General features: G+C 32.8%; 1 protein-coding gene across 1 annotated transcript in view; it reads left to right on the top strand.

Moving 5' to 3' along the window:
* The first annotated feature begins 265 nt into the window (after window positions 1–265).
* LOC124534263 (5-hydroxytryptamine receptor) overlaps window positions 266–11,005 on the top strand; it is a 126,126-nt gene continuing 115,386 nt past the window's right edge. Inside the window, exon 1 of the mRNA XM_047110012.1 lies at window positions 266–549. The gene's annotated coding sequence lies outside the window, so the exon portion shown is untranslated. The remainder of the gene's footprint in view (window positions 550–11,005) is intronic.

Raw genomic sequence — 11,005 nt, 5'->3', positions numbered from 1 at the left:
CGTTTGAGATATATGAAATACTCACATAGAACGCCTAGTACGAAGTGTTGTAGGGCGTTGATAAACCAATTTTCCGGACGCCAGAATATCCCTTTTGCCACATTAGAGTGGGAAGCAAACATCGCACATTCGGAAAAAGGACAATGCACAAAGACCGTACCTAATTTTTCGCACTAACTCAACGGAGTCTGCAAAGGCGAAATCAACAGTTTTGCGCGCGCCACGGTTCACCCCTCAGTGGCTCAGTCTAACCTTGTCCGTTGTACTGAGCGTTCGTTCCCAGCCGCACTGACAGTACGAATATAACATTCGAAATTTGAATTTAATTCAAACGCGATTTTTTTTTTTTTTGGAATTTCGTCGTCGTTTTTTTTTTTCTTTATCACTAACGTTTGAATTATTTTTGTGATAAGTGTTGTGATTTTTCATATTGCTTATGATGTGCTACATCAAAGATATGGGGTAACTTTATTATGATGGCATGATACGAATCGAAATGACAAAATGATTACCAGAGATCTGAAACGACACTGAAAGTATAGCGGCCAGGTAATGTACACTTTGTTATATAATTTATAGTTATATTTGATTTTAGAATTTGACTTGTGATAAATAAATAATTCCTTAAGCTGTGTGTTTTAAAGGCAATGTATTTATTCAATTTTAAGTTAACTCTGTTTGGATTCTTTTTTTTAATTTCGAAAAAGACAAGATAACAGATATCATTCACGGCAGATAATATTCTGTACTGTTTCAATGTCCGATTAAATAAAATAATATTTTTGTTTCATAATAAAAATAAAATAAAGCACAGATACAAAATATAATTCCTAAAATGTAGGAAAAGTTTGTATTACATACAATTTATACGTAGAATTTACTATTTTTGTTAATTTTAAAATCAAATTAACAAAAATAGCGAGAAAATTACCCTTCATTTTTATTATATACGACATTTCATTGTATTCTACAGTATATTACTTTACTAGTAATCATTTTATGAATAATGTTTTTAAAATAATGTATTTCAGCATTCGCCTGGACATTTTTATAGAACTAATTTAATATTCGTGTATATTTCTAAATTTAAAAATCACATAAAAATTGTACATAATCGAAGTTTCCAATAAAACAAATTCAAACATATTAAGAAACATGTCTGTAACTGAACTATTGTAGATTTCTATAGAGTAGATTTCTTATAAATGATTATTTTGTACGAGTATAACAGTTCCATAAAATTATTAATGAGAAATCTTTCCAAAGGGACTACAATTCTAATAAACAAAAATTTTAACAAAAAGAAAAACCGACTTCAAACAAAACACTATTTCAAAACAAATGAATATGCACGAAAAAGTAATAAAAATAATTGCGTATTCAACATATTTTTTAGAGTCTTCCTAAGTTAAATGAAATGAAAAATATTAGACTACTTAAAAGTCGATTAACGATTATATCATGTAGTTATAATTATTGGTATATTTGGAGCCGGTGTCAGCCACGGTGCCCTTGCCCCAACAATCAAAAGAAAGAAGCGATACGAGCCCCTTGATTGATCCAGTATATTATTGTGTAAAAGGTAATTTGTAAACATATTTGTTAAAGTATTCTCGTATTGTTTTTTGATAGATATACTGTAGGGTTTTATTGGTTTTATCTATTTCATAGATGTTATTTTTAATTGTAAGGGATTGGGTAGAAATTAATCTTAATGACTTAACAAGATTGGCACATAACAACGATAAAGTTTTTTTTTTGAAAGTAATAAAATATTTATTGATCATTTATTGTATAAGAATATTTGCAGTGTTTCTTCGTATTTTATCTGACTTTTCTATGTAATTAATCACAGTCAATGATAAAAGAAAACATCGTTAGGGGACAAGTTTGTATTGGATAAAAACCTACGCAATTAATTACCTTCGAAGAGAACTTTCATATATATATTTATTTATTCAAGCATACTAATATTATATACGTTTCAAATTTTTGAAATAGTAACATACTACTTTTTATGTGATAGGTAAGTGGATTACCTACTGTTAAGTGGTCACCGCCCATATTGTTTGGTTTTAGAAAAAGTAACTTTTGCTTACATCGCCAATCGACACCCACATTGGGAACAAAGATGTTACATCTCCTGCCTGTAGTTACACTGGCTCACCATTGAAGCCGGAACAAAACAATATCAAATTTTGGCAGAATACCTGATGAATGAGTGGTACTACTCCACCTGGCCGGAGTTTCAAAAAGCTCTGCCTCTGAGGAAACATCAAGAAAAAATTACTTAAAAAATGAAACAAAGTCTAAATTTAAAATACACACTAAAAACTCATTTAATCAGAACACTTGATTGGATTATGTCCCGTCGTGCGATGTTTACCGATTATTTAATCTTGTCCTTCTTTTTAAAATCAACAAGCCATCACACTTCTTCATATATATGTTTTATCTTCACAATTGTTTGATTTTTTTTATTATGTACATGTTTTTAATTCCAGGCAGCACCGATTATTTCCAATAATTAAAATTTTTCGAATGTATTCTCTATTTAAAAATATTGTTTTCTCTCCAATCATTCTATATTTAAAAAAAATCGTTTATACATGGGATAATAATGAGACTTAAATAGATTAAAAATTTAAATATAGTGCGACCGTTATACTCGATACACATGTATCAAAATTATTAATTACCAGCTATAGCTCCACTGTCATCTGTCAGTGTACCAAATTGATTGACGTTTTCAGTAACCGATCCGTTCGTATGAAGTCGTACTCGAACCTAAGACAAACTAGTTACATTAAAAAAAATACAAGCAAATCTTATTATAAAAAATACATAATTTTATTAATTTGAAAATTATGAACTATAAAAAGGTTTTTAAAAAAAAAAGAATTTTGAAGCGCGTAAAAATTTAAAAAAAGAAGTAACAAACCGAACATCTCAGAAAAATTTGAAAAATTCCCATTTACCAAGAATAGTAGAATACCGTCACTGTACTCAAAGCATTGCTATTTTTTTATCTTCGAGTCAAACGAAGCATTTATTTCGTACTAGAAATAGATTAGACAATTGGCTGATGATTTAAGTTGAGCCGTGGCCTACACTAGAGCTGAGATGGCCCAGTGATTAGAACGCGTGCATCTTAACCGATGATTTCGGGTTCAAATCCAGGCAAGCACCACTATATATATGTGTGTGTGCTTAATTGTGTTTATAATTCATCTCGTGCTCGGCAGTGAAAGAAACATCATGAGGAAATCTGCATGGGTCTAATTTAAGCGAAATTCTGCCACATGTGCATTCCACAGCATGGTGGAACAGCGTGGTGGAATATGTTCCAAATTTCTCTCCTCAATAGGAGAGGAGGCCTTAGCCCAGCAGTGGGAAATTTACGGGCTGTTACTTCACCTTACTTTACTACACTAGTCAACTGATATACCATTGAGCTATATAGATAGATAGATAGTTGATGATATTATAATTAGTCCGGGTCCGTGCACCCTAACCTGGTTTTTCAACGTCGGAAGTGCTAAATGTAATATAAATTTACATTCATTTACATTAAGATCACCGAGAATAATGCAAAAAGAATTAACACGCGACGACTGACGTTATTAACTATCACTTCGTTATAATTATAATAAATACGATACAGTCCGAAACACTTGCAATATGGTTCCGTACAATTGCGTTTACTTTGGGAATTTCCAAACATAGGTGTTTTTCTGTATACGATTTCAAGTCATATAATTAACCGTATTTTAACCGTATAGAAAAATCCATATTGATTATAATTACCCCAGCCCCCAAGTCATTTTTAGCATTTTAATATAATTGATAGGCACACGACCAAAGGGATCTGATGCTAAGTGGTCATCACTGTTAATTTTTTTAACTATTCCTGATATCGCCAATGCGTTTCCAATTTTGGGAACTCAGATTTTATATGCCTGTAGTTAGACTGGCTTACTCTACCTTTAAGCTGGAATATTACATACTAAGTATTAATATATGATGAGACAGACGGGCTTGCACAAAGCTATGACACCAAGTTTTTAGTAGTCATTTTTAACGTCTAAATTGTTTTCTAAACTAACGTCATATTAATTGGGCTATCTCTGCACGAGTAGTAAATGTTCATTTACTACCAAATCTTCATATAATTTAGCCCTAAGACAAATAGGCTATAACACCCAAACAGATACAAGAATAATTCTTATAAGAGAATTTTATGTTCAGAGATCCGGATATTTTATTATATTACGGATTTACCTTCTTCAATAAATCTGTGTACCTTCTCTTTCAATACATATGTATGTATTTGGTTATCTACCAACGTTAACAAATATTCTAGAATTAAACAAACAGAGAAACATTAAACAATCGATAATTATTAACATTTCTTACAAAGGCATAGAAACTATTAAATTTATTGATCCTCATTTACGGTAAAGACATTTCACAGGATTAATTTTATGAAATACAATAGCCATATCTGACAGTGGACTTATTTCAGTAAAACCAAACGAATCTCCTAAAACATAATTCGTTTTAACACGTGATCTCTACCGATTCTTTCAAACGATTAATAATTCATTATCATCCCGATGCAAAGTTCTAAGGAACATAATCTGTCACTTCTCTGTGGATTCGCGGCTACGGGCGCATTAAAATTTGTTCCGAAACATTGTTCGAAAAGAATGAACCGACAGAGTTACGCCGGTCGCGAAACGCGACATGAATTTTAAACACAAATTAAGCAAACTCAGAAATTATTTCCGAACTTTAAATCAACTCTTCGTGAGAACACGTATAACTGGTTTTGAGAAGGCAGGTTTGGTTTCTGCGATACTAAATTCTATGTCTCGGAGTTACCAAGTTAGTAGAATGATATTCAGTGCTCAGGAGGATCAGAGGGCTGTTAAAGTCATTATGGTGCTTCATCTGATCTCTGATGGGTCGTTAGGAATCCAAATCTGAAGGTGTGCAATTATTTAAGCGATCATGAAATCTTAGAAACTATAGTTTTGTAACTGAATTGGATTGATTTGAAAATTAACACAATTGACCCTTTTGCGACTTGAATGCTCGCTAAGAAAGGATTCTTGGAATTTTTAACTACAAGGTGGGAAAATGGAAGATTATTTTGTATTAATTTTTCCCATACGATCGGTTCGGAGCTGTAGATATTTTTGGAACCAAATTCTTTTACGCGGCTTACAGAAGATTAGACTAGCACCAATCGTCGAGGGAAAAACGATATATTCCTTGGGGCGTTTCCTTCTTTTTCTCTCTGTGTATTACTTTCATATACGATTTAATTAAAGTTTCGATGATTTTTAATAACAAATTTACATCAAATAAAATCAGAATACCCTTTATTGTACACGAATAAATAAATAATTTAAACACGATTGAGAAAGATGCACAATCGGCCTTATCGCTAAAATAGCGATCTCTTTCAGGCAACCTTAAGGTAGAGAAGAGACACAGATATAATCATGATAAATAAATACAATGAAATATTAATATATTTAAAAATAAAATAAAATAATGTACCTGATATAGAAAATACATACATATATGTACTATATAAAAAAATACTAAATAAAGTCTCGTGAACAAAAAAAAATTAAGTACATCAATTAAAGTGCAAGATAGTATTGTCTCAACATAGTGTTAAATGAAGCAAGTGATTGTGCACGTCTTACTTCAACAGGAAGAGAGTTCCGCATACGAATAGCCTGAATAGTAAAGGAATTTGTATAGAAGGATATATCTTCGATACAGAACATATAGCGAAAGCAATTTTGTTCTGTTCAGCAGTATAGTGGCAAACCTGGGTTTGCCACTATACTGGGGAATACTGAAGGAAGAGGACATACATACAACAACAACAAAAACAACAACAGCCTACAGGCTGTTGGGTTGCTGTTGTTGTTGTTGTATGTATGTCCTCTTCCTTCAGTATTCCCCTCTCCTTTTGCAGTATGGAACATATTCCAACACGCTGTTCCAATGCGGGTTGCTGGAATACTCATGTGGCAGAATTTCTATGGAATTAGACACATGCAATGTTTTTCCTTCACCGCCGAGCACGAGATGAATTACGAATGCAAATTAAGCACATGAATACTCAGTGGTGCTTGGCTGGGTTTGAACCCGCAGTCATCGGTTCAGATGCAGGCGTTCTAACCACTGGGCCATTTCGGCTCTGTTTTATACATATGAATACTTTTTCCATTGCGGTCTGTAACGTTGCTCTAACAAATACGAATTAGCTTTCCTTTTAGAATTAGTTTTATTTGTTCTAATCAATTAATCCCAGTTATGGTAACTAGCAGAAGGCTTGTCCGTGATTAAGTAGGGTTCCCTACCCCTTGCAACTCATTTGCATTCTAAAATGTCGTGTTTGTCCGTCCGGAATATATAGTAATTCTATTCTAGTTATATTTCTGTCGCTAAACAATGGAAACGTCTTGATTTCGTTATGAAAATTTCTTCAATGCGATTTTTTAAAATATTATCTTTCTCTCTCTGATTTGTTGTCAACACATTAACGCATCCTTTTCTATCAAAGAATGGCTTTGTTACATTGTCGATTGACGAGTAATAGTGACATGTGTTGAATAGTGAATATACAAGAGATAGTTCCGTAGACTTTGTATCTTTTTTTTCTTGAATGCCTAATTCATTTAGTGACTAGTTCCACAGAATTCGAGTTCAAACTAATGCTTAAAAAGTTATTGCGTTTTTCCGTCGAAATTTTCACAGTAAGGCTTGGAGTCAGAAAGGGCGTACACGCCCTTTCCATGGAAAGAACATAAACCCATTGGTCATGTTTTTGTTCGGTAGTGTCAGATTTAATGTCCTATTGGATTATGATAGTGAAGGAATAGAGAATGTACTCATTTACGCACACACTTGTAAACTGGTCTCCCTTGAGAATAGACACCGTGACGAATTATATCAATACATACATTGGAGCTGAGATGGCCCAGTGGTTAGAACGCGTACATCTTAACCGATGATAGCGGGTTCAAACCCAGGAAAGCACCACTACATATATATGTGCTTAATTTGTGTTTATAATTAATCTCGAGCTCGGCGGTGAAGGAAAACATCGTGAGGAAACCTGCATGTGTCTAATTTCATCGAAATTCAGCCACATGTGCATTCCACCAACCTGCATTCGAACAGCGTGATGGAATATATTCCAAACCCTCTCCTTAATGGAAGAGGAGGCCTTATCCCAGCAGTGGGAAATTTACAGGCTTTAGCTTCGATTATAAGTGTAAAATATTTTTGCAAAATATGGAAACGATCTTCTATAAAATTCTATAAAGAAATTAATGCTTATCTCTCGGATTAGTGAGCGATAGTAATGTCGACGGAACACGTGATTTATAATCCAAAGAAGCGAGTTGAAATGCGGGTAGCATCTGTGCGATTGTTAATTAGTTAGTTTGTATTATGTTATAGATAGAGAAATATTGGACTTGATAGGGCTTTGTGCATTCTCGTTTTGGTAGATATCCAACCACTAAACCACAATACCAACAACAAACAATATTAACAGCTTGTAAATTTCCCACTGCTGGGCTAAGTCCTCCTCCTAGCTCTCTTTGAGAAAAAGTTTCAGAGCATACTCCACAACTCTGCTGTAATGTGGGTTGGCTGATAAACATGTGGCAGAATTTCGTTGAAATAAGGCACACAGGCTTCCTCACAATATTTTCCATCAGCGGCGATCTACATAATTTCATAATATCATCAATGATAGTAAGTACAAATTTTTCTATAATTTCTCAATATAATATTTTTCTAACGCGTGATCTTACTAGTACTACTTTGATTCCAGTTAAATATTTTAATGATATCAATATCGAGTTGAATAAATATGGTAAATATTTACTAATGAATATCATATACATACGATCAGTGAAGTGTATGAATGACTGACCAAAGTCAAAGTCAAAAGACCTTCAACGCACATTCAGTAATGGTTGGTTTAACAGGAAATATTTGCACAGCAATTACTTAAGGAAGTAGGTGAGTTCCAAGGAAGGGTTTTTCAAATTGATGTCCTCAAGTTACGAAGTCCCTTTTGTATGGAAATTCGTCATTTCTGTAAATACGAAATAGGAATGTCGGTATGACTTCTCTGAATTAATCAGCAACAATCTTTAAAGGTATTTTAAAACTTCATCACATAAAAATTTTAAATTTGGAATGGAGTATTGGTTTGAATCTTATAATTTTGGAATTTGAAGTTTAGGCTGATGTTTATAAGAGACACAGTTAATACAGCTATCTTGAAAACTGCAAGTGTGTGAGTAATAGGGAATTAAAAATGTATGCAGGTTAGGTTGATTGATGTATTGTCGCATGAGGAAAAGTATTCTCAAAGCGTTTTAAAAATCCATCATTTACGAAGGTGAAATTGGGTCTGAAAGTTGCTTTTGTGAGTCCTATACATAGTCCGTCTTGACCGAGATGAGGGTTTGGGCTATGCGTTTTATTGGGTCACGGAAAAATTGTAATACTTAATAAAGGTTTGGAAGGTTTCTGAATAATTTCACGGCGGGATATTCCATCTGGTATACGCTTGGTAGATTTAAAATGTTTAGCATAGTGTATTAGGGATGAGCATTCAAGGGATTGGGAATATTTGAATAGTTCGAAGAATTTGAGGCTTGGTTAACTAAGATAATTTTCGATCTTAATTTATTAGTAAACGGACTTCAGAACCTAAATCTTAGGAAAGGAAGAAATGTTTGACAAAATGTATTTTGCACATATAAACTTTAAAATCATTTCCTCGTAATTACAGACACATGCATTATTAAGCATTATATTTCGTGTATAACAAAGGTATTATGGCCACACACGATATTAATACAGCGTCCGATTTCGAAGCGCTTACTGGATTGAGTACCTGAAGAATTCGATTCCGTACAAGTAATGGCACGCATACGATTCAACTCTTGGCTAGTAAAGTTAATGTTACGATACGGGATGATTTTTTGAAGCTGTACACAGTGTTGATTATTTATGAGCAAAGTTTTGCATTGATCTTACACGTGACTTGGTTGTTTCGGTCAACTGGATAAATGATGTTTAGTTATTGCAAAGAATACTAGCAATCTCCCAAATCCAATAATAAAATTATTCAAACAATGAAATAATAAAAAAATCGCGAATCGATACGGTGAGTTTCGTCTGCAAAACACGGGATCGAGTGTCGAGTGTACATAAAATAAATATAAATAACGACAATGGTAGGGGTGAAAGTGACAATAGTAGTGGTGACCGGTGTTTATGTAGCAAACGTACGAGAAAGGAGGTAGTTCGATATGGACACTTCTAACATTATCAACATCTACTCGCAAACTTCAGTCTCGTGAACAAGACATTCGTAGACAATGTCGAAATATGGAGCTCCACCGAACAAAAATTAAATACATGGTAAATATCCCGAAATTAATAACTTTAATAATGTCCCAAATTAATAAGGATTACTAACACTCTTATTCATCTCTTCTTTTAAGCTTATCACTTGTCTAGGAGTTGGTAGGATAGGCCCAAGAGGTCAGGATCGATCCTGCGACTTTAATATCTCTATGCGACCAGTAAACCATTACGCTATTGACGCTTGGAATGTATATTTATTAAAAATAGTTAGAAAGACTGGACATTCGACCACCTAATGGCATTTGTTCACCACTTCACAAATATGGTACTGTCAGATTACTACATTTAAAAACTAAGATATAATGAGATATTCTCTTAGTACTACATGATAATTACACTTGACTCAGTAATTACACTGGCTCACTCACCATTCAAAGTTCCATAACAATAACCAGTCATTGTGTTGAGCAGTATAATATATAATATAATTATTATTCCCTATCTTATTGGGCAAACCTGGATACATATACCCAATAAGATGGATAGACGGATTTGCACAAAGCCCTACTACCAAATAAATCTAACATAAGCCTTTCTAAGTTTCGATAATATAAATAATATTCTCTATATATTTTTTGATTTATTTGTATAAATCAATAGCTTTCTATTTGATGTATCTCCAACTTTGTCAAAAGCCATTATTAAAAACATTCGTCAAATATAACTGACATATTCACAATCTTTTATGGCTTTTATAAAAGATTCCATTATATTGATTCCTTGCAAACAAATAACTTCTAAAGGAATTTGGTGAGAGGAGATTGATCCTAAAATCTTTACTTGTAGACCTACATATTACATATATACGTATTTTTTATCGTTATGATTCAAATTCGATTTTAGTAATCGTTAAAAGCTTTTAGTTAATATTATATTATTATTAGTTGAAAATGTGGCTCTACATTCGTTAAATTAATAACTTTACCTTTACACATATTATCTATATATATCTATAGATATATCTTAAAATATTTCCGTACCAAATTTCTTCAAAAACAGGTTCAACAATTTAAGCGTGAATAGCTTACTGGCAGAGTAACTTACACATTTATAATTTTAATAAAAATTGGAGAACGTATTCGATCTTAAAGAACAAAATACGGCTACTTATATTGTCATAAGAATTTTAAATTGTTTATTGTATGAAATTAAAATAATCAAATATTTAACAATTTAATATTCAAGAAAGAATTACATGATTTACGCTTGGACAATTTTCGTATAATAATTTTCGGTATCATTTGAAAGACAATTGTTTGAAATGCAAGATTTTACTTATTAGATTTTAATTAAAACAAATGACGCCTTCAAATGACAGAAAACTTAACCACGATGAGTGCGTTTAAGTTACTTACCTCCCCTTAACGAGCATTGAACATTAACTAACATTCCAAAATGAGAACGTTAACGCTTGCGATTGGTTGTTTCCATTTTGAGAGTGGGGATGACAATTATGACATTTAATATTTTTTTTAAATGTAATTTTCTTTAACGCGATTGTGAAGTTATGCGAGTTACTCAG

Source organism: Vanessa cardui, chromosome 12 (assembly GCF_905220365.1).
Source record: "Vanessa cardui chromosome 12, ilVanCard2.1, whole genome shotgun sequence".
Lineage (NCBI taxonomy): Eukaryota > Metazoa > Arthropoda > Insecta > Lepidoptera > Nymphalidae > Vanessa > Vanessa cardui.
This window is presented reverse-complemented; position numbering and strand designations above follow the sequence as displayed.